Source organism: Castor canadensis, chromosome 7 (genome assembly GCF_047511655.1).
Source record: "Castor canadensis chromosome 7, mCasCan1.hap1v2, whole genome shotgun sequence".
Lineage (NCBI taxonomy): Eukaryota > Metazoa > Chordata > Mammalia > Rodentia > Castoridae > Castor > Castor canadensis.
Window position 1 is genome coordinate 80,100,572 of NC_133392.1, and position 24,924 is coordinate 80,125,495.

The following is a 24,924-nucleotide window of genomic DNA, read 5'->3' on the forward strand; positions in this document are numbered from 1 at the left end:
GAAGAAAGGTTAACATGGGTGAATAGGATCGAAGTACATTATATGATATGTGGAAATGTCATAATGAAGCCCATTACTTTGTACATTTAATATATGCTAATAAACAGACTCACTAGGTACAATACATTGACAAAATCCATTTAATAGTTTAGTTAAATATTCACAACTCTTCTCTAAACTATAAGATAAAACATGTAGTAATTAAAATTTATACTTAAATTTTAAAAATAAATCTAGATGATTTTTTAAAATCAATTTTTAAAACTATCAAGTGAAAAATAAACACTGACAGTGGTGGTGGAAGGACCCTAATAAGTGTGTTGTAGGAATCCACAAGCCCAGCACCGACCAGTCAGCTCCAGTCTGTGCTGACCATAGGGACTGCTTGGGCATGCGGTTCCCAGACCCAGCTTCACAAATCTGCAGAGTCCTTAAAAAGCAGTGTCCCCATGTCGTAGTGTGTGAGGGACATGACTGAAGGCCACCACTTGAATATTAGATATAGGTCTCCCAAAAAATCCAATATGCTGTTTTATTAACACATTTAGAGGAACTTCTGCTGTAAGCCAAGTGTGTAAAGATTTTTTTAAGATTTTTTTTAATCTCATGCCAGGGCTTTAGATAGAGTGTAAATGATCAGTTGTTTCCACAAGAGCTCTAATCAGAAACTGGCCAGAATACAGGGCTAACCAGACTTGAGGGAATGCAGAAAATAACCTCAAACTTGGAGTCAAAAAGGATGAAGGAACTAGAACACACAGACTTTAGTTCCGAAATGTGCTCCGAACACAATGAAGAACTGGTCACTCATTCTTGCTTTTCTATCCAGGTCTATTTTGTTTCTAGACCATTGCCTCAGAGAAGAGGGCAGAGCCCTCACAAACCACACAGCTAAGACTCCAGAGGACTCTCTCCTCTTCCTCTTCCTCTTCCCAGACCTCCAGGCTCTCCTGATGGGCCCCTCACTGGCTCCTTTGCCTTCTGGCTCCCATCCTTCCCAGGAAATTCTTCCTATGAAGGTCACACAACCCATATCACTGTATCTATCATAGGCCTTTTAGTCCTTAGAGCCTGACCCCAATTAGCCACTCACACCCCACATCAGCTTCAAAGGCGTAATGGTCACCAGTTCTGGAAGATTCCTTGCCACTATAACTGAGTGTGCAGCCCTGTCTGTGCCCCCAAATCTCCCTCCTCGTCACTTATCAGCTCTCTGAGTGCAAGGCACGTGTTTCTACTGTCACACATCCCCAGAACCTAACACTAAACATATACTCAGTAACTAGGTGGTGACAAGTGACTGAACAAGGTAAACACTGAGTGGTATCTGAACATCTGCATCCTGCTGAAAGGGTGAGTGACTGACCCTCTTGTACTCCTGAGCCTTCTTCCACCTGCCCCTCAGCCACCTGCTGTCTGCACAGAGGATGCTCCGCCCTCTGACTACCCCTGGGTGGACCTGTGGCTCTATGCATACCCTCTGCTCAGAGCGATGCAATAACTGGTCACTCCGGAGAAGAGCACCAACCTGGAAATTCCACTTCAGGCTCTTTCTAGAGCTTCACCCCCTGGGCTTCACTGTCTACCTGCCCAATGCAAAGAAGACATGGAGGTGAGCTTCTGCTTCTGCAAAAGGTAACATGCTTGAGAATGTTTGATAGCTACTGAATAATTCTGTTGTCATCAAGCTAACTGCTGAAGTAATTCTACTTCCTCGTCGACATCACACTGTTTATAAAGTGCCTTGCCAAACATGGGAAGGAAATCATAGTTTTAAAAATAAAAATGATAAGGCTGGATACAGTGGGTGCATGTCTGCAATCCCATCTGGTGGAGGAGATAACGTGGTCTAATGCCAGCCCTGGGCAAAAACCCACGACCCTATCAGAAACATAATTAAAGCAAAAAAAAAAAAAAAAGTTGGCGGGGAGGTAGGCTGAGGGTGTGGGAGAGCATTTGCCTAGCAAAGGTGAGGCCCTGGGTTCAAACCCAAGTACCGCCAAAAAAAATCTTACTAATTTTTTTTAAATAAAATAAAAATGATGCTTACTGAACATTGCTGGCTCCAACATTCTAGGTTGACAAGGAACAAGGTCCTTACTCCTGCGACACTTAAGTTCTCCCTGGGGAATGGGCCGATCATCCACAACTAAGGAACACACAAATCTAAACAACCACTTTAGCACATCTCGCTGTTTGGTGACTCAGGAAATTTGGCAAGATTCGACTAGGTGATTTTTCTTTTCCACATGGCACTGCAGAGGTCACTGTGTGGTGTGCAGCTGTCAAGCAAACTCTTCTGCAGGGACCAAGCTGGGTTGCTCACATGTCCAGCACTTTGAGACTCGGGAATCTGCTCAGCTACGTCTGGCGACACCCCTGTCACCAGCATGGTCTCTCAGTAACTGCACTTCTCACATACTGACTCAGGGCTCCAAGAGTGGGCATTCTGAGAACAAGGCAAATGCCACGTGGTCTCTGATGACCTAGTCTCAGAGACAATGTAGCACCACTTCTGCCCACTCCCCCATCAAGAGGAAAGGACACAGGTGCCACCGCTCAGTGGGAGGAATGTCAAAGAACTTTCAGTGATGTTTTTAAAACTCCACAGGAAGCAATAATACTCAAATAGGAATCTTTTTTAAAGAAATTTCTGAAAAAGGAATTTCTTAAAAAGAATTTGTCTTATACATGATTGTTTATAGCAGCATCATTCATAACCAACAAGTAAAAATAATGCAATGTCCTTCTGTGGGCAAAGGTTAAATTCACTGGGGTACATCCGTACAATAGGTGACTACTCAGCAACCAGAATGAAACAAATAACTGACACAATAAGGTGGCTGAATCTCAAAGGTACTACACCAAGTAAAAGAAGCCAGCCTCCAAGGTCACATACTCTGTGGCTCCATATCTATGGCAGTCTCAGAAAGACAAGGCTATACTGATGGAGAACAGTTCAGTGAGGGTCAAGAGGTGGGAACCAAGGGATGGTGACTCCAAAAAGCAGCTCCAGAGAGCTTAGGGACAAGGCAACAGTTCTGTATGCTGATTGTGGTCCAATGTATGCATGTTGCATGTGAGAACCTTACAGTCCCTCCCAAATGCACACTTGTATATTAATTTGAAAAACAAATAAAACAACTTTGAATCAAGAAATGATTGACATCTTCTGGAGAGACTACATGAGCGAGGAAGTCAGTCTGAATGAGAGGCTGGGCATTGTGTAAAGGGTGTGATGTGCTGGAGAGTGTCGCAATCTGCTGTGTCACTACAACAAACACCCGAGAGTCAGTAATTTATAACAAACAGAAATTGATTTCCTCACAGTTCTCAAGGCTGGAAAAGCCAAGGTCAAGGTTCCAGCATCTAGTCAGTTCCTTTTTGTTAGTCATCTTATGGTGAAAATGAGCGGACAAAGGAGAGAGAGCAAGAGGAGGGGAGAGGGAGAGAAAGAGAAAGGGAGACAAGAAGGGTTAAAAGAAGGAACCCCCGGTCATAATGAGCACACCAACAATGACAAAGTTAACACATTCCGCATCTTGTGAGGGCAAAGTGCTCAGGCCTAATCACCTCCTAAAGGTCTCTCCTCTCAAAACTGTCACAATGGTAATTACGTATCAACATGCATTTTAAAGGGGACAGACATTTCAAATCGCATCAGAATGTGAGGAGGAAGCTCACTCATGCTCCTCACCAAGGGTTCCCTCAGTTCACCCTAACACAGCTCGGGAGTGGAGCGCAGGGAGGCCTCCCATATCCCCACAGTATGAGGACGGGGCCCATGATGAGTCCCAGACCAAGTCAGCCTGCTCTGACCGCCAGAGCTCCCCATGGCCACACCAGCACTGACAGCAGGCACGGGGACGCCAGCCAAACTTCTCCAAGTTTCAGTTTTCAGCAATTAAAACATTTGTCAAAGAAAATTTAATCCTAGCGCTGTAAAGTGCTATGTCAAACAGATTTGGCTCAATGTTTTTTTAAAAGTTCTGCAAAACGGCTACTCCCAACAGTAATTCAATTGTGTTACTATGGCTTTAAACAAAAACAGCAACTAAAAAGAACAGATTTTGATGTACCAGGAAAAATCATTTTGAACCACAGAGTTATTAAATACTTTTGAAATAAAAAAAAATTAAGTCCAACTATAAAAGGAATCCCTAATGTGAAAACTCAAATGTCAAAGGAGACAAACACAAAACAAAAGAAAGCAGAGGTCACCTTAGCAATGGCATTTTTTAAAACTCAGCTTCCATTCACTTCAGCTCCATTCCTGCTTGGCACACTTTGCTCAGACTGTCCCTTTGAAGGAGAAGTCTGAAAAGTTATGCTTATCACAAATCCAAACCGTAAGCCAAAACACACCATGTAAGTACAATAGATTCACTGATGAGAAAAGGTGTTTGCTAAGTGTTAGCAAATGTTACCTGAGGAGGGGAAGGGGAGAGTCAGAAAGCAAGAAGGAGGCTGAGAGAATGCTGGTAGGCCAGACCCACAAGAAGTGAGGAGATGAGGGCACTGGACATGGGGAGGCAGGACAGGATGGGGCAGTGGTGGAGTAGAGAACAGAGAGATGAAGGACAGACAGGTGGAAGACAGGCAGGTGAGGATAGACAAGGAGAGGACAGGAAGGTGGATGACAGGCAGGTGAGGACAGGAAGGTGGAGGTCAAGGAGGTAGAAAACAGGCAGGTAGAGAAGAGGCAGGTGAGGTCAGGTAGTGGACAGCAGGGAACACAGGTGAGACAGGAATATGCCAGGTAAGCAGAGATCCTGGCAGGCGGTGGCAACATGGCAGGAAGGGAGCGTGATGGGGTGAATAAAGGAGGCAGAGCATACAGGGGGACCTGTGGCAAAGAGAGAAGGTGAGGATGTAGAGCCCACTGTGAGAAGAAAGATGGTGGACCTGGACCTCAGAGACAATGAAACACAGAAAGTATGGCAGCCCCAAGGGAGAGGTGGTGGGTGGGGTCGGCAGCCTGAGGTCCAATAGACAAGCCCTTTCCCTGCCTGGACTCACAAGGTCGACCCATTCTCTTGGCCATCACTTCAAACCCGGACTACTCCAGATAAGAGATGGAAATCTTTCAGCTACCTAGAGCAACCACTCCACGGTAGATGTTCCTCAGGGCCACCCCTGCTGACCTCCCTGAGGGCCCTCGAGGTATTCGAGTCAGTTTTCCCTGCTTCTGCTGCTGGCTGAATTCTGTTTTCCACCTGTCTTCATTTTGTTTGTTGTTGACAAATAACAACTAAATGAATCTTTTTAAAGAAGCCAAATTGTGCCTTTTGAGCTAAGTCTCTAAGTCAGCCTAGGGAAGCTCTTTCTGTTTGGAAAGATGTAATTAAGAATCTTGAGTAAGTTTTTAAATGTAGAATTCTGGAAGGGAGGCAGGCAAAGAGACAAAGACATTACCGACATTGTGTGATTGAAAGCATGACTGGAAGGACAGTCTTTGGAGACTTCAGGTACTTGCATCCTGTGGGAAGAGTTCAGGCAAGACACAGAAACGCAGTGAGAGTGATAATGACCATTTAGTGAAGGTAAGGGGAAGGTACCACAAAAAGCGTGACGGTCTCCACCAGCTGTAATAAAAGCGGGTGCAAAATGGGTTGTCACTCCAAAGGGATTTTATAAATGTCAAGGGCAAAAGGCGGGAAGAATTGTGAGTGGTCTTGCAGGATGGGTTCAGGTGGTTGACAGGTTTGTTTGACAAGATCTTACCGTACAACACGGAGCACCCTGTGCATGAACTGTCGGGTATTTTAATTACACGATTGGCTGTGCTTTTGAAACCAGAATCTTCTGTGCAACCCAGGGTCTGCTGCTCTGGCTAGGTCACTGGTCAGCGGCCAGGGGTCCTGATTCCCAATTCCTGCTGAATTCTTTGTCTCGTGAACAGGAAAGTGCAGTCCATGGACAATGGAGGGTAAGCATGCAGATGAGAAGTTTATCAAAAGAGAGAGGAGAAAGGTCTGGTAGAGATGAATCAATTCGGGTTGAAACACACTTGTGCATGGAAGCAATGCTAGGAATCTCTGTATAGCTATCTTTATCTCAACTAGCCAAAACGCTTTGTCTTTCTTATTACTGCTTATGTCTTCTCTTCAATGAAATTAAAGAAAAGGGCAGAACAGGTTCTGCCTGGAAGCGAGGGGGCAGGGAGCAGGGGGGGAGAAATGACTCAAACAATGTATGCACATGTGAATAAATGAATAAAGAAAGAGAGAGAGAGGGAAAGTGCCACATGAGACAGGGAGCGTTCCCAAATTGGTTGCCAGCAAAATGACAAGGTCTAGGGGTTTTATCCATTCACCAGAGTATTACTTAATCTCCAGGCTAATTAGGTGTACAGAAAGCAGCATTCTGATTGGTCGTGCCCTGATCCTCATTGTGTCCTCATTCTGGTCCATCTGCTTTTCCTTCTTTCTGCCCTTTAAGGTCACCGGGAGGTCATAATGGAGGTTTCTAGGGGCCCTTCTGTCCTAGCTATACTAATTTTAGCTAACTGCCTAACCTACTTGATCACTTTACCTGAGAGGTACGCTAGGGTAGATTTTCCATGGCTTCCTATCTTGCAGCTGCAGGGGATTTACAAATGAAAAGGGCTCTGCAGCTGCTAAAATGTAACCTGAAATGAACTGGGAAAAGTCACCTGGAGCCTGAAAGTACCATGGCTTTTTTCCCTATTTTCTAGACTACCTTAGAAGCACAAGCCAAGAGCAGTAGTCTCCACTTTCCTTTCAGGCTGAAATGACACCTTAGGCCAACACATAAATAACTCCTGCAGGAATTATAAGGACCGAATCAAATAAAGGAGCATCCTAGGATGTTTACATGTACCTATTTTGATATACATTTTTGACAGACTAGGTACATAGAAGTGAAGATATAAAAGGTCTGAATAATATCAGTTCTTGGTTCAGACTGTTTCAGAATAGTACTTAAAGGGTATATAAAGCGATTAGTATGACGTCAATTATAAGGAGGAAATGAAATGTTAATTCCAAACCTTCCCCATTATTTGCCTCTCTGCTTAGCCTGGAGAGAACCACACAGGGAGACTGAAGTGTGGTGTCCCTGAGATCAGGCTGACTCTACCTGGGTCCCATCCTGACACTAACAGCGCAGCCTCTTGTCAGCCTTAGACACTGTGTTTTTCCAAACAGGGAAATAGCCCAATAACACTTTGGGCTCAAAGTGTTATTGTAATAAACACATCTAACAAACTAGACACACAAAATTCTTGAGAGTGCCCAACCAATCGGAAATTTACAGTAAATTTTAGCTGCTATTATTACTATTATTACTACAACTATATGACCTTAGGTTTTAAACCAAAATTTAAAAAAGGAAGGCTGGGGTGCAGCTCAGTGGTGGAGCATGTGCTTAGCATGTACAAGGTCCTGGTTTCCATCCCTAGCACCAAAAGATGTGTGTGTGTGTGTGTGTGTGTGTGTGTGTGTATGTATGTTAAAAAGGAAGCAATTCAAGGGAAAAAATAATTTGTTTTTGTTTTTGAGACAGGGTCTCGCTATATTGCCAAGGCTGAGCTTGAACTGGCCATTCTCCTGCCTCAGCATTCTGAGTGGCTGGAATTACAGGTGTGAACCACCATGCCTGCCTAGAATAAACCTTAACATATTACAGAGACTAATTCTGACTTTGTATTGCTCAGGATTTTTACAGCACATGTAAGAGGAAGCCCAGCTCAGCCTGGCTTAAAAACAATTACAACACTTAGCTGGGATTCCAAGAGGTGAGAGCTTTATAATTGGTTGGCTCAGGGGCTCTCCTACATCACGAAGTTCTAAATTTCCTTCTCCTCTGCCACAGTTTTCATTCTATCATCACTTCATGGCTGCCTGTGAAAATTAAATTCCATGTTTCCTCGTCCTTGCCTAGCAAGAGGTTCTCCTACCCCATAGTCTGCATTCCTTCCCAGTAGGCTCTGTGATTTAAAGAGCCTGTGCTGACCCCAAGAACTGGGGTTGGTCCTCAGCTTCACCACAAATAGTGGACAACAGAAAACAGGAGGAATAGAAGAGAAAGCAGAATGTCAGTAATGGCTGGCTCATTAACAGGTAGTCTGCTGTCTCCCTGAGCTGGGCTTCCAGGAGGGTTGCAATGGTTAACTCCCTGGGCCACTTATTTTGAGACAAACTCAAGTGCAAGTGGACCAGGCCTGCCCAAAGGGTAGTCTGTGAGCGATTCTGCCAGAAACCATTTGCTGATCCACTTAAGTGTCCAGAGTAAGTAGCTGGGTTTTCACATGGTCCCTTCCAGCCATCTGTTTCTGCCAGGTACCATGCAAGTCCACTTGACTGTTCCACTGGGCTCAAAGGCCAAAGGCTCACTGAGACTAAACTTGGGTCAGGAAGCCCAGAGCTGACCTAGACAGATCATGCTCCATCCATCCTACCTCCCACATCTACAGTCACAAATTCACAAATCACACAGCATACTAAATTCTTCCAAAATCCTGACAAAACATTTTTTATCCAAGTCTGGTTCATTTCCAAGGGTGAAAAAGTCTAAATTATAAAATATTACAGTGTCTTAATGAAAGTAAGCAAGGGAGAATTGGGTGGACTATCATAGAAGTTTCTAAAAACCCCTTCACAGAACAAAGAATTCCCAAGAGCATTTGGCTGGTCTAAATTAATAACTTATGCTATGATGAAAGCAGCATTTTATGAATCCTCCAGTCACTCTACATCATGAGGAAGGTCAAGGTATGTTGTATGGTTTGGGGCCCCGCTCGCATTCCTCTATTGGACTGAGAGCCCCCCAGCTTCACCTGAGGCCATTCCAAGCAATCAACAAGCACCTCCTGGAATCTCAGGGACCTTAATGCTTTTCCCCTGGAGTGAAAACAGCCATAGACTCTCACCCTCATCTTTAAAAGTGTGGGTGTGTGGGTGTGTGGGTGTGTGTACCCCCAATATATAAATAAGCACAGAGCTAAAGACAGAGTAAGATATTTCTTAACTTACTTAGGCAGAATCTCTCGGGGAATCGGGGCTTAGAGAAAGCATTGTTTTAATGCTCTAAGTAGTATAGAAAGGCCACTGTCACATCAATTGTTTGCCTTGTTAAGCACTGCCCTCAGTGTAGCCTTTGGGGACAAGTTTCAAGCTTCTCAAGTGCATTTTCTGGAATCCACTCAGATGATCACTGGGTCACTTTGCTTCCTCTTTAGTCACAAAATGTGAACACGTTTCCTTTTGTGAGCTGTCCTTGCACTGCCCCTGCATCCATCAAGATGCATTGCCCTTCAGGGCATTGCTTGTTTGATTTGTTCACATTTTAACTGAGATATCTGCATCTTTGCTTTTGAGTGAAATTAACCTACATACTTTTCTTTTCATGATATTCTTTCACCCAATATGGGATCAGAGTTATGTACATCAGTAGGAAAATATGTGGACTATTTATTTTTTCCCTTGGGTTCTGAAACAGTTTAAGTGACAGAAATTATCAATTCCTTTACAAGTGGTGACTTTTTAGTTAGTCTGCTTTCTGCTACTGTGACAAAATACCTGAGAGAATCAACTTAAAAAGAGGAATGGTTTATTTTAGTTCACAGGTTTAGAGGTTTCAGTGCATGGTCACTTGTACCATTGCCTTTGGGGCTAGGACAGCACAATACATTCATGGAGGAAGCTATGTGAGGAAGGAAGCCATTCACTTCCTGGCAGCCAGAATGCAAGAGAGAGAGAGAGAGAGAGAGAGAGAGAGAGAGAGAGAAGAGGGGAGGTGAAGGTCACATTAACTCTTCAAGGGCACCCCCCGAATGACCTAACTTCCTTCCACTAGGCCCCACCTCTTAAAGGTTCTACCACCTCCTAATAGCAACATGGACCTGGACACCAAGCCTTTAGCACATGGGCTTTTGTGGAACATTTCAAATGTGAACCATAGGAGTGACTACAGGGGTTGTGAGCTGTATGGTGGCTACAGGGAGATTCTCACATGAAGCCCACACAAGGTGCCCACTATGCTATAAAGGATTTCACAAGCACGGACATTGCTGTTTACTGAATGCTGAAACCGCACACTGCTCTAATTCCAGCTGGGTTCTCCGAGGCTCACAGTTGTTTACTAACATTGACTGTTCCTCCCTGCTCTTCTCAACCTCCACTTCAATGAAGAGAGAAGTCGTTAAGAATAGAACCCCACAGCTCCAAAGGTAAGGCAATGCCTCCATGTTGCCCCCGACACCTTGGTTCCAGAGCCATAAAACCTGGTGGTCCCCCATCTCAGAAACCTGAGCTCACAGTGCAGCCAAGACTGGAACAAAGGACATATGAGAGGAAGTAACAGGCTCAGGCACAGTCGTGCCAGATAGTGAATTTCTTGGAGTCTTCCTGAAGGAAACGGGAAACCACTGAAGGTGCAGCAACAGGAGGCAAATTAACAGCAGGTTGGCACAAGGGACAGCAATGTGGAATTAAATAGAAAAAGACTGAAAAGTTGGCTAGTTTTTCAGGAGTACGTGCCAAATGTGACAGTTGAGCAAGATGGGAGACAGCTGAAGACTGCCAGGAAGGGTCTCTGCTGAGCAGCCAAATCCTTCCTCTGGATGTTGAACTTGACTGTGAACCTATTTCCAACATCCTTGCCATTTCTGAAACCCCAACCCTGTCATGCTGTAATGTCATGGGGTTGTTTTTGGTTTGTCCTTCCACATATTTCTGAAGAGGAAGAAAAAGAAGTTATCATTTATATCATATATCTATTACTCATAAGTGACAGAATATTTACTGACTGTATGCAAGCCACAGTGAGTATATTAAATAATGTGAATATAGTACAATGAAATAACCATCCAAATGCACAGTAAATGTTTCTATTCAATCATCCTGACTGTGGACTCATGCACACTGTCTTATAGAAAATCATATTACTTCCATTCAGTGTGCCAAATTAAATGAAATAGGCCAAAATATTACACTTTTCATGGTTGTCATGCTAAACTAAATTAGTTTTAATGAAATAAAGCAACCTAGAGTAGAATGGAGGTATATATCCTCTAACCCAGTTCTTAAAACCATCCTCATCAAGAGGCCAACATAGTCTTCTGGTCTTGAAGATGATAGTCTTCACCACACTCATGATGGGTGGCATTTGCTGGGTGCTTTCCATACTTTATAACATGACCCTGCAAAGTGGGTCTTGGTGGGTTTTCATTGTACTGATAGGAAAACTCAAGTTCAGAGAACTTTGTGACTCATTGAAAGAAGCCAGTTCATGGATCCCAGCCAGGAGTCCTGTTAAAACAATCCCCAACCCTTTTAACATAATTTTTGGTGGAGAAAATGCCTGTAGTTCTAAAAGAGTCTTTGGACCTGGACCCCTTGCATCTCAAGAATTCATTTTATGTGAGGGGAGCTGCTTTAGGGAGGGAACCAGCAGGAGTGGGAGGGGAAAGGAGAGGGCATGGGGGCAATGAATATGATGAAAGTACATCATTTGCATGTATGAAAATAATATAATGAAATCTATTAAAGTTGTCATGTGGATTTTTTTGACAACATGAGGTTTGAACTCAGGGCATTGTACTTGCTAGACACTTGAGCCATGCCACCAGCCCAAAACCTATTAAAACTTGATAGGAAAAAAGTGGCAGGGAGGGCAAACAAGAGAGTAAGGAAGGGGGTGAATATGATAAAAGTACTATGTGTATATGGAAATATCGCACTGGAATCCCTGGTACAATTAATATTGCAAATAGAAGGAAGACTTCACTTCTTAGTTTACTCAGCAAATATGTGCTGAGCACCTGCTGCATGCCACGTGTCGTGCTAAGTGCTTGGGGCATCCATGAGCAAAGCATACCTGGCCTCATGAAGGTCACATTCTAGTAAGGGAAAACAGTCAACAACAGCATCAGAGAAGTAAGCAAATCAAACAGTAGGGCAGAAGGGATAAATACTGTGGCATGAGAAACAGAGAGCCCCATGGGAGCCAGCCCAGGTGGCAACATCAGGAGGGTGGAGATAGTCCTCAAGGAGAAAAAGGCATCTGAGGAAGGATTGATGGGGAATATCTGGAAGGAGTGTTCCAGACAGAGGCACCCTATACAGTGTAAAAGTTCTCAGGGTGTCTGCTGGCACCCCAGAGGAATAGTGGGGAGACCATTGGGAATAGTCAGGAATGAGCAAACACATGGGTCAGAGAGATACGGAGGGATTGTGGACAGCTGGAAGGACACCAGTCTTTGTTTTCAGAGAGCAAGATTTTCAGCAAGAAGGGTCCTGAGCTCCTGGACGCTTAGTGATCACTAATTGCTCTTGAGAGACTAATTACCCCTGTGATCTGGTAAAGGAGAGGCATGCAGGGAACGCAGTTTAAGAAGCTTAACAAGAAGGGCACCATCTTGAGCTAGGAGACGGAAGAGCAGGAGGTAGATGCCTGGATTGTGGACTTTTTTTTGTTTTATTGTTTTGTTTTGGTTTTTGTTGGTTGGTTTTTTGTCGTTTTGTGGGGTTTTTTTGGTGAAACTGGGGTTTGCAATCAGGGCTTCATGCTTGCAAATCAGGCAGTCTACTGCTTGAGCCATGTCTCCAATACATTTTGCTCTGGTTATTTTGGAGATGAGGTCTCACAAATGATTTGCCCAGGCTGGTCTCCAACCACAATCCTCCCAATCTCAGCCTCCCAAGTGGCTAAGCTAAGATTACAGGTGCGAGCCACCAGCACCCAGCCATGGACACCTTTTGGAGGAACAGGCAGCCGGATCTCCCAATGGTGGATATTTTACCAGATACTATAAACACATCTTTTTTTCACAGGAGATGGGCCAGAAAAAGAAGCATTTTGCTGAGTTGATCCGTTGAGGATGCTTCCCTAGGGAACCCAAAATGACTGGTCCAAGGACCACAAGTGAGGTTTTCAGTGGGTAGCGAGCTCTCATCTACTATCCAGAAAGTCATCAGGTGTTTCCTTTACACATTGTTTGCAATCAGCTGGTATTTTTTTCCCTTAACTTGTAAAAATTTTACTTATTTATGGGGTACTATGTGATGTTTATATAATGAATTGTATAATGTTCAAATCCAGGTAAGCTCAGCTGGGATTTTAGGCAGAATTAAGGCATTAGTAGGTGCTCAAATTGTCGCCAAAGGGGTTTGAAAAGTTGGAAGATTCTGCTAGGCCCAGATGTCAAACTTAGTACGTGAACTTGGGACCCTCAGACAAGCAGAGATGAGAAAGCAAGAAGGGGTCCTTGAAAATAGTCAGGGATACAGGAGCTGACAGGAGATAGTACCTCCACAAGGCACTGCACCCCCTGAAAAAGGAGAGCCCTTCACCACCATCTCCCATGGGTCTCGTGGCTCAGCAGCCCCTGGTCCTCCCACCCCATCTTGACTGTAGCTCGCCCTCCGCATGTGTGCGCATTAATATCGTGACAGGTTCAAAATCAACAGCAGTCATAGCAACTGATCCAGAAGTTAGCAACATAGTTCTATAAAGGGCCAGAGAGTCAATAGTTGGGGCTTTTCAGTCCATACACGTGTCTGTCCTGACTTCTCAACTCTGCTATTGTAGGGCAGAAGCAGCAGAGATGATAGGAAAAATAAAACTTTATAAACAATGAAATTTGATTTTTATATCACTCTTAACCATCACAAAATATTGTCTTTTTTTCAACCACTTAAAAATGTAAAAAACATTCTGATCTTGCTAGCCAAACAAAACCAAGCAGTGGCTTGAGTTGGCCCTCTGGCTGTCGTTGGAGGGTCCCTGGACTAAACTATTGGGTCCTGGGGCTGCAAACTGCTATAGTGGAAGGGAGACCTCTGCATCCTACCCCTGGGGCACAGTCAGACCAAGCATGGATCTTCCGCTGCTACAAAACAGGGTTGTCTTTCCACTGGGACCTCAAGTTAGTAGTGACTTGTAAATCAGATGTGCCCTGGACAAGCGCCCATGACTCCAAGATACAGCACAAATCACAGACACCTCTGTGGCATGGCGCTTTACTGTCACCTACTGGAATACTATTACAGTGACAGTCAGTTCTGCACCAACTATGAACTGGAATCGTACCCCTTGGAGTTTTGTGATGGGTCATTTGCTCAATTTAATCTGTGGCCCTGGGTTCAGGAAACACAGAAAAGAAAGCCATTAATTCACAAGACTCACAGACATTGTCATGCAAACGGCAAAAAGCTCTCTGTTTCATAACTTTCTAGAATTTGGAAGAAAGGTGGCAAAAGGGAAAAGGAAGACAGGAAAGAAGGAAGCCTGTTCACTGCTCTTACTTGTAACTTTTATTATAATTTTTTTTCTGGTGGTACTGGGGCTTGAACTCAGGGCTTTACACTAGGCAGGCACTCTACCACTAGCGGTACCTCTCCATTGCACACTACCCTTACCTGGCCTCTGCAGAAGTAATGGTCTCTCTGTTACCATGGAAGCGGTTCCCTGTTGAGTGAAAGTCCCACAAACACCTTGCCCTGACAGAGGCCAGAGAGGCAGAAAAGGGAAGGGGCCCTCCACACTCTTGGTGCAAGCACATCACTGATCCATGCAGCACTCTGCTGTTCATTGTGAAAGGGCTCTAAACAAGCACTAGGGAACCGGAGAGAGGCTGAGGTCTCCCTCCAACCCTGACCTTGGGCCAGCACCTGCCCCCCACCTGACTCACCTTCTCTGTCCCTTCATGGGAATCACAGAAATATGTGTTACTGCCTGGTAGGAACCGGGTGACAACATCATAATTAGGATCAGCAGGCCTGTAGCCCTGTGTTCAAAAGCAGAGGGAGAACAGGTGAAAAGAAAAAGGCCTAGCCAGCAGCAGTAAAGTGTAACAGGAAAGCCATGAAGCAGTAGAAAAGTTCCAGATTTCCAGGACCTGGCAATGAATCTCCAGTGTCAAAATGAAAAAGCAAAAGGGTCAGAGACCAGAGACCAAGGGATATTTGCAAAGACTGTGAGGTTCACCATCTCTGATTTAAAACCAAGACATCTACCATTTACCCTAGGGAAGGCAGAAACAGGGTGATCTGTTTTGCTCCCAGTCTTCTGGATGCTTCCACCATTCACAGACAGATAAAGAAGCCAAGTCAAAATCCCACAGCAAAACAGGTGTGCCCAGGACCCTTGAAGGGTCAGGAAGCCATGGTGCAGGTCCTGAGATGAAGAAAAGCCTGTGTCCAGCCTCAGGTGGGGGCAGAGAAGGGCATCCCATGCAAACATCAGACCAAGATCTGGTAACAATTATACTATCACAAGGAAGCGCAGCCAGGTTTCAGTGTTGTGACAGCTGCAGAGCGCAGAGCAGTACTGTTGTTCCTATATGGGGACAAAGTGTCTTTTGTGTGTGCAAGGTGGATCTTTGGAGGTTAGGGCAATACAAGGAGGCAGGTGGCCCCTTCGGTTCTCTAAGATCCCGGGAAGGAATCACTGTATGGGAAGTGCATGGATGAGTGTTATGGCTTATCCAACTCCTTGTCCACCATGGGCTGACAAAGCCCTCGATAAGCTTTAAAACTTAGTCCCCATCCTCTTCCACACACCACTATCAAACTTCAATGCTGCACTTATCTCTGGGAACATGGGCCTTTTCAGCCTGGCATACTGTAGACACTGCCTTCTTAGAGCACAGAGGGCAGTGGCCACAAAACCCCGACAGAAAAGGCCTAAGACTTTTCTGATGCCACTTTGACCCAACAAGAGGACAGGAAACCCACCAGCGCCAGCCAGCACCAGCACCGGCCAGCACTTCCTAGAACTCCCTCAGAAGGCTCAAGAGCAGGACTCTCTGGCTGTCGTCTTCTCTCCCTTCCTGTCTCTCCCACCTCCCACAGGCATTATGCTAGTAGCCCCCAGGAGTCACAGCCACAGAACACAGCTGCCCTCGGCTACCAACACAAGCATAGCTCTGTCCTCAGGGTGAAAGCACTGTCCCCTGTGCTAAGTACCAAACCACAAGGACAAAATCTGCTCCAGTATTCCACATTAGCAGCCAAGCTAGGCACATTTAATGGAATTCCCAGAAGAGCCAGGAACAAGCCAAGGAACGTTTGATGGAGAATAACCTAGAAGTGGGTCCTCCATCAACCCAAGGGTCCCCTAACTAACCACCTCTTTCGGGACAGCCTCCACATAGGTGATGTGTGGGGCTCCATCAGCACTAGTAAGAGCAGGCATTGGCCTCCATCCATGCCTCTTAAGTTCTCAGCTTGTCCAGAACCCCAGCACTGGGGGTATATTTACTGAATCAAGTTCCAGTCCCTCCTCGGATGGTCCACCTCCCAGGATGGTGGGCAGCACAGGCCCAGACCGCAGCTCAGCGTGTTGTCAGGCTACAGGATCAACCCTGGGCATCCCTAGGAGGCAAACAGAATGAAGGTACCACCTCACTGGCCTGAACCCCTTATGGTCTAAAGGGCTCTTTTGGCCCAAGGCCTTGCCTTCCTCGGACAATAAGACCCAGATTGGTTGGTGCTCTGGGGAAAGGAGTCACTGTTGAACCAGGAAATAGAGAAGATGCATCTCTAGCCTCTGCAGGTCTGAACCAAAGATGTACAAAGTGATGAAGCAGAGATGAGGGTTGGTTTGTTCCTTATTCTGTCCCTCTACCAACATGCAGGTGTAGGATCTAAGAAGCCATAGGATATCTTCTTTATATTTCTTACTGTGTGTGTGTATGTGTGTGTCCATGACTCTCTGTCTCCATATGTGAATAAATATCTGTGGCCTGTGTGTATCTCTGTGTGTGTTTCCATCTCTCCATGTCAGTGCCTGTCTCTCTGTGTATGTGTTTGTATATATCTCTTGTGTTTATATGTATCTCTGTCTTTTATGTATGTTTATGTGTTTCCATCTGTGTGTGTCTGTGTCTTTGTACCTATGTGTTCAAGTGTGTCTCTACATGTCTGTTTCTGCCTATGTGTGTCTCCACCTTTGTAAATGTGTTTGTGTGTCTTGTGTGTACTTACATGTGTCTTTGTGTATATGACCCTGTGTGTCTGTGTACCTCCATCTGTGTGTCACCATCTGTGTGTGTTTCTGTTTCTGTTTCTATGAGTGCCTGAGTGTGTTTCTGTCTCTCTGTATGTCTCTGTGAGCAGTCCCCTCTAAGCTGAAGAGGAAAAGAAGAGATGGGCGAGGAAGCCCGAGACAAAGGCCCACACCAAGGCTTGCTCTGTCTCAGCTAAATCTTGGGCTGAGTACTGCAGGCCTGGGGTAGACACTGGATTCCATTGTGAGGTCAGAAGGTCTGTCAAGGACTGAAATTGGAAGACACAGTAGCAAGCCCAGATGCTATGTCATTGATCTCAGGGAAATAGCAAGGCACCACGGAACCATCTCCACCAGAAATGTATGGGAGGGCCCTGAGTTCCATGGCCAAGGGGAGAAGGAAGTTGAGCCTCCATGGGGATTTTGAAATTAGACTGCAGGAAACTGAATCAGGGGAGCCCACAGGACAGTCTCCATGGAGGCAGGGGGAGGAGACCTGGGTGGGGAGGGAAGGGACAACACAGGAGGACACCCATGCTGCCCCTGCCTGGGCACATCTTTGCTCAGGGACTCGACTCCAGGTACTACGGACACCATTCCAGAGTCCTGCCTTGTCCTCTGTGAGGGCCCCAGAGGGCACAAAACACACAAGGAAAACAGGGTCAGCAGATGCCTGGAGAGACAAAGCCTGAGAAGAGACCAGTCCACCCCACAGCACCGGGTAGACTGTTCTGTGGAGACCTGAACTCTCCTAGTAGAATCTACTCAAGGACAAGGTTAGAGGCAGTCAAAGAGTTTAGCCTAAAATGACCCTGCAATCACCAACCTAGCAGAATTGACCAGGAGGAGCTGATTGCTGTTAGGCACAAAGGAGAAAGAAGCTAGACTAGACTAGTTAGACTAGAATTACAAAAATAACAGGAACTGCATTTCTTCATACCCAAGTTCATCCAGGATCTTTGGACACCGCAAATAATGCAAAGGCATTATTGACAGCCTGCTAGTCTGTTTAACCTGGGTAACTACCTCCTCAGAGGAAGGGCACCAGGCTAATCCACACCCTCCCTTCCCACAGGCTGGTCCCCACCTGTGGTGGGTTGTCCCACCAGTGTGACAAATGTCCAAAGCAAAGGGGACAAAGAAAGTTCTGTCTCCACTCCGCTGTAATCTACACCCTAAGTTGGAGCAAAAGATAACAAACTAGATCGGGAAACAAACACCCAGCCTCTGAAGCTTTCCCACGATTTTGCAAAGCCAAGCACTCCTGAGCGTGCCCACGGCGCCCCCTGCTGGAGGCTTCCCGCGTCCGCGCGCACAGCCTTCGCCGGCGGCCGCGCAGCCTGCCACCATTTATCTCATACAGCGCTTGCCAGGCGACTCTCTAAGCAGCGTCGTTTTCGGTGCCTGAAGTCATCGCGCATGCCAGACGCTGATTCCGACCCTAGACAACCACATGCCCCGTGCGCAGACAAGTTCGGGCAGCTTGGGGCGCCACGCCTGGGATAAGAGGAGGCTCAAGACAGTAACTGTGGCTCTCTGTTGTCACTAAGTCCCTTTTGGCTGTCGTCTCCTCCATTCTCTGGCGTGTCAGTGGAGAAGACTTCCTGTGGCAGTCAGAGGGTCTGAGGTGACTTCTTTCGCAGAAAGCCTCTGGGACCAGTTTATGGAGAAGTACCTCTGAGTAACTGTGAGGGAGGGACAGCAGTGAAGCCACACAAGAGAGTAACGTGCCATCATCACAATCAACAGCGCGCGCACACACACACACACACACACACACACACGGAAAAACTTTAGAAAGCCACCCAAAGTTAAATTTCAAATGGGAGGGATAAGTATACATACATGGAGTGGATAGTACTTGAATGTTTAAAATGGCGCTTTAACAGATACCTTAAAAGCAACTGAGTAGGAGAAAGGGACCAGGAACTAGAGAAAAGGTTACATCAAGAAGAATTAACCTAGAAGGTAACACACACGCACAGGAAATTAATGTGAGTCAACTCCCTGAATAGCTGTCCTTATCTCAACTGGCAAAAACCCTTGTTCCTTCCTATTATTACTTATACTCTCTCTTCAACAAAATTAGAGATAAGGGCAAAATAGTTTCTGCTGGGTATCGAGGGGCTGGAGGGGAGAGGGAGGGGGAGGAGTGGGTGCTAAGGGAGGGGGTGGGGGCAGAGGGGAGAAATAACCCAAGCCTTGTATGCACATATGAATAATAAAACATAAATAAATAAATGGCGCTTTAAGAGTTTGTTATAACTTTGGAAATTATAATTAATGTCATTTAACTGAGGGGACAATGTTTATTTACTAATTTGGCTTCGTGTATTTTTCAAATGCATCCAAAAGTAGGTATGAGCTTTCATTGTGGTTTTATTTTCTCTGGTAGAAGTCATAATTTTTCCTTTATTTTTCTTATGGCCTAAATTCTTGTACCACAAGTTGTATTGTTCTTATAATCCTAGAAAAAAATATCCATTTTAGAAAGAAAGAACATTTGGAAACAAGAGAGGACATCTCTCTAAGTGTGGTACTCTTTACCTGCATCTTTCAGGGATACATGGTGGTTCTGTGGGCCTCCCTAGCTGAGTCAGGAGAGCTTGAATCTCTGTGTATATGTGGCTGTTTTGCACTGTGTGTATGCTGTATGAGTTGTCTACTCTCGGAACACATAAAATGATTTGCCAAGGTATTTCTGGTTTATTAGGATTGTTCACTTAATCATTTCCATTTGCAGCCTGTATTAGTCTGCTCTGGCTGCCATAACAAAATACCATAAACTGTGGGACTTAAACAGAAAAGTACTTTCCACAGTTCTGGTGCCAGCCAATTTGGTTACTGGTGAGGGTTGTAGATGAACACCTTGCTGGCCCTCACGTGGTCTTTCTCTGTGAGCATGCATCCCTGCTGTTGTAATTGGAATGCTTGTGTCCCCTCCAAAACACAAGTCTAAACTTAATCCCAATGCAGCAGTGTTGAGAGGTGGGGCCTTCAGAAGGGGATTAGGCCATGACATCGCCACCTCCATGAACAGGATTAGTGACCTTATAAAGGACTGGAGGGAATTAGTTGGGCCTCTTCAGAACTTTTTGCTCTTTTGCCAAGTGAGGCACAGCATTCAAAGCACCATCTTAGAAGACACCAGCCCCTCTCCAGGCACTGAACTTGTTAGCACCTCAGTCTTGGACTTCCCAGCTGCTAGAACCAGGAGATACAAATTTCTATTACTTATAAATGATCCTGTTTGTAGTATTTTGTTATAGCAGCACAAATTAACTAAGACAATGTCTCTTCCTCATCTAAGAATCAATCCTGTTGGATTTGGGCCCACACCATGGACTTTGTTTAACTTAAATTACCTGCTTAAAGGTACAGTCACATATGGGCTTTAAGGGGACACGATTCAGCCCCCAACACAATGTTCCCAGCCCCCCGGTACTAGGCTGAATTGTGTGATTAGCTCTGACTGACAGGGGAGCCAAGTGATCTGCCACTTCTGAGCTGTGCCTATCTCTCCACCACAATGACAGCTTAGGACAGTGGCTGCTGGACCAGCACCAGTTTCTCAACATCTACAGTGAGCAGAGGACCTGCAGCCAGGTGCATGAGATGAGAGGGGAGGAGGAATGCACCTTTTTGAGTTAAGTCACTAAGATTTACTATTTTTTACTGGAGCATAACCTAACCTATCTTCACTGATACAACTTCTTTGGAGATGATTTTTAATAGTTGCATACTTTATATACAACAAAGTGCGAAGTGCTCATTTTGATAAGTTTGAGTAGTATTACTCCTCTACAGCCTTTCCAAACAAGATATAGTGTGTATCCAGTACCCCAAGTTTCTTCAAGCCCTTACAGCCAATCTCCCCCAGAAAAGCTATTCTCTGGTTTCTGTCATCCTGAATCAACTTTTCTCCTCTTAAACGTAATATAAATGAAATCATATGGCATGCATTTGTTTGTGGCTGGCTTTATTCAGTCAACATGATGTGTTTGACATGGATCCATACAGTGTGTGTCAAGTGATCAGTCCTCATTGCTAACTAGCATCCCGTTCTAGTAATATACACAATTCACACATCCATTGCTCCACTGATGGATGTTTGCCCCCACCCCACCCTTGGGGTTATTCTGAGTAAGTCTGCAATGAACATTCTCGTGCACACCTTTGTATTTCTGTTGGTAAACACCTAGGAGTAGAATTTATGGGTTATGGGGTAGGTGTATCTTAGAATTTATAAGAAACTAACAAATAGGTCTTTAAAGTTCTGAAACCACTTCTTACTCCTTTCTACATGGGAAGCTTCCACTTGCTTCGTGTCCTTTACTTTTAGTTTTGTTGGGTTTTACTTTAGGCATTCTACTGGGTAGTTAATTTCATTTCCTTATAACTAAATGACATTGAGCATTTTTTCCAGACTTGTTACTTGGCAATTTTTCAGTTGGGTTGTCTTTTTGCAGCATCATCAGCTACAGATATTATAAATATTTCTCTCTGCTCTGTGGCTTGCTTTTCATTTTCTCACTGGTGGCCTTGTGCTTGCTAGGCAGGTGCTCTACCACTTGAGCCACATCCCCAGCTCTTTTTGCTGTGGGTGTTTTTCGAATAGGGTCTGTGCTCAGTCCAGCCTAGACTAAGACCTCCTATTTATACTTTCCACCCCTCCAAGCTTCTATTAGTTGAGATGGGGTCTCTCAAACCTTCTGCCCTGGGCTGGCATTCAACCTCCATCCTCCTGAGTAACTAGGATTATAGGCGTGAGCCACCACACCCGGCTTCACTGGTAGCTTTGATAAGCAGAACATTTTTTCTGTTCAACTCTTTATTATTGTGGTAAAATATATGTAATGAAATTTACTATTTTAAATATTTTAGATGTACAGTTCAGTCAGTGGCACTAAAAACATTCACATTTTTGTGCAGCCATCACTACCACATATCTCTAGAATGTTTTCATCTTCTCAAACTGAAACTCAGTAAGCCATAAACAGTAACATCCAATTCCCCTTCCTTCCAGCACCTGGCAACCACCATTCTACTCTCACCTACTACTCTGGGCACTCCATGTAAGCGGAGTCCCGCCCTATTTCACTTCGTGACTAGCTTATTTCACTTTCAGGATTCATCTCTTTTAGCACGTGTTAGACATTCATTCCTAGACATCGCATGTCTATTCCAAATTTTGTTTATCCATTCTAGTGAGTAGTTCATTTCACCTTTAGGCAGTTGTGAATAATGATGCTACAGACAGTGATATACAAATGTCTGTTCAAGTCCATGCTTTCAATCCCTTTTAGGTATACAGTAGTCCCCCCATATGCAGGGAATACATTCCAAGACCCCGAGTGGATGGGTGAAACCTTGGATAGTAACAACCTTTTATACACAGTCAGCCCTCTGTCTCTGTGGGTTATGCATCCTCAGAGTCAGTCAATCTTGGGTTAGAAATGTTTGAATAAAAACTGTATCTGCACTACACTACAACTATTTACTTAGCAGTTATACTGTATTAAACATCATAAGCAATCCAGAGACAATTTAAAGTATATGAGACCAAAAGACTGTGACACAGGTTACTCCAGAGGCACCTGCACACCCATGTTTATTGCAGCACTATTCACAATATACAAGTTATGGAAACAGCCAAGATGCCCCACCACTGACGAATGGATTAAGAAAATGTGGTATCTATACACAATGGAATTTTATGCAGCCATGAAGAAGAACGAAATGTTATCATTTGCTAGTAAATGGATGGAATTGGAGAACATCATTCTGAGTGAGGTTAGCCTGGCCCAAAAGACCAAAAATCATATGTTCTCCCTCATATACAGACATTAGATCAAGGGCAAACACAACAAGGTGATTGAACTTTGATCACAAGATAAAAGCGAGAACATACAAGGAAGACACAAGGATAGGTAAGACACCTAAAAAATTAGCATTTGTTGCCCTCAACGCAGAGAAACTAAAGCAGATACCTTAAAAGCAATTGAGGCCAATAGGAGAAGGGGACCAGGAACTAGAGAAAAGGTGAGATCAAGAAGAATTAACCTAGAAGTTAACACACATGCACAGGAAATCAATGCGAGTCAACTCCCTGTATAGCTATCCTTATCTCAACTAGCAAAAACCCTTGTTCCTTCCTATTATTGCTTATACTCTCTTCAACAAAATTAGAGATAAGGGCAAAATAGTTTCTGCTGGGTATTGAGGGGGTTGGGGGGAGAGGGAGGAGGCGGAGTGGGTAGTAAGGGAGGGGGTGGGGGCAGGGGGGAGAAATGACCCAAGCATTGTATGCACATATGAATAATAAAAAAATAAATAAAAATAAACTAAAAAAGTAAAGTGTATGAGAGCCAGGCATGGTGACTCGTGCCTATAATCCCAGCACTTGGTCGGTAGAGGAAGGAGGATGACAAGTTCAGTGCTAGTTTGGGCTACATAGTGAGTTAGAGGCCAGGCTAGGCTACATAGCAAGACCTTATCTCAAACAAAACAAAAACAGGGCTGGTAAAGTGGCTCAAGTGGTAGAGTGCCCACCTAGCATGCATGAGGCCCTGTGTTCAAGCCCCAGTTCCAGTTTTTAAAAAACTGAGCTCAAAAAACAAAAATAATGAAGCACACAAGAGAATTTGTATAGGTTATATGCAAATACTGCACCATTTTATATAAGAAACTTGAGCATCTGGGGATCTGGGTATCCTTAAGAGATCCTGGAACCAATAATCCAAAGATCCAAGGGACAACTGTCCTGTTTTTTCTCATACATACCTACACAAATTTAATGACTTTGCACCTTAGCCAAGCATTTATCATGCACTGTGGCCATAACTTTTGCGGTTTGAGGTGCAATTGCAACTATCATGAATTTCTTTTTTCCTTCTTCACAATTTTCTGGATAGATGACTGGTTCTTACTATACATTTTAGCAACCTTGATATAGAATTTTCTTCTTTATTAAGTAAAGAACTTTACTTCTTCTTTCTTTTTTTAAAGGCAGTACTAAAGGCCTCACTCTTGCTAGGCAGGTGCTCTACCACTTAAGCCAAGTCCTGAAACCCTTTTTCCTTAGTTATTTTTCAGATAATGTCTCCTGTTTTTGCCTGGGGCCACCTCAGATCAAGATCATAGGCATGTACCACCATGCTCAGCTTCTTGGTTGAGATGCAATCTTGTAACTTTTTGCCTGGGCTGGCATCAAACCATGTCCTGCTGATCTCCACCATCTATATAGCTGGCATTACAGATGTGCACCACTGCACCAGGTCTCACGTTTTCACTGAAAGGAAGCATATCACAGCTTCCTTTGGCACATCCAGATTGCCAGCATCACCACTCTTGCACTTTGGGGACATAGTTGAGTAAAGTAAGGGTGACTTGAACATAAGAACTGATACCACAGCAGTCAGTCTGGTAACTGAGATGGCTAAGTGACTAAGGGGCAGGTAGCACATATGGAATAGGCGTTCAAAGGGACTATTCACACACCAAGTGGGATGGAACAGGACAGCATGAAATACCAGCACACTATTCAGAATAGTGTGCTATTTAAAAGTTTGCAATTATCTATTTCTGTAATTTCCCATAATATTTTCAATCTTGGTTGACCATGAGTCACAAACCCCAGAAAATTAAACCACAAATGCAGGAGAGTACTATCTACTCAGAAGTGAAATTACTGGATCACGGATAATTCAGGTTAATATTTTGAAGAACTACCATCTCATTTCCATGGTGCCCATTTCGCATTTCCACCAGCAGTGCACGAGGGCTCCAATTTCTCCACATCTTCAACATTTGTCATTTTAGGGTATCGTTTTGTTTTTCTATAATAACCATCCTATTGGGTGTGAAGTGTTATCTCAATGTGGTTTTGATTTAAGTAATTAATGGTGTAGGGCATCTTTTCGTGCGCTTGTTGCTATCCATATTTTTTTT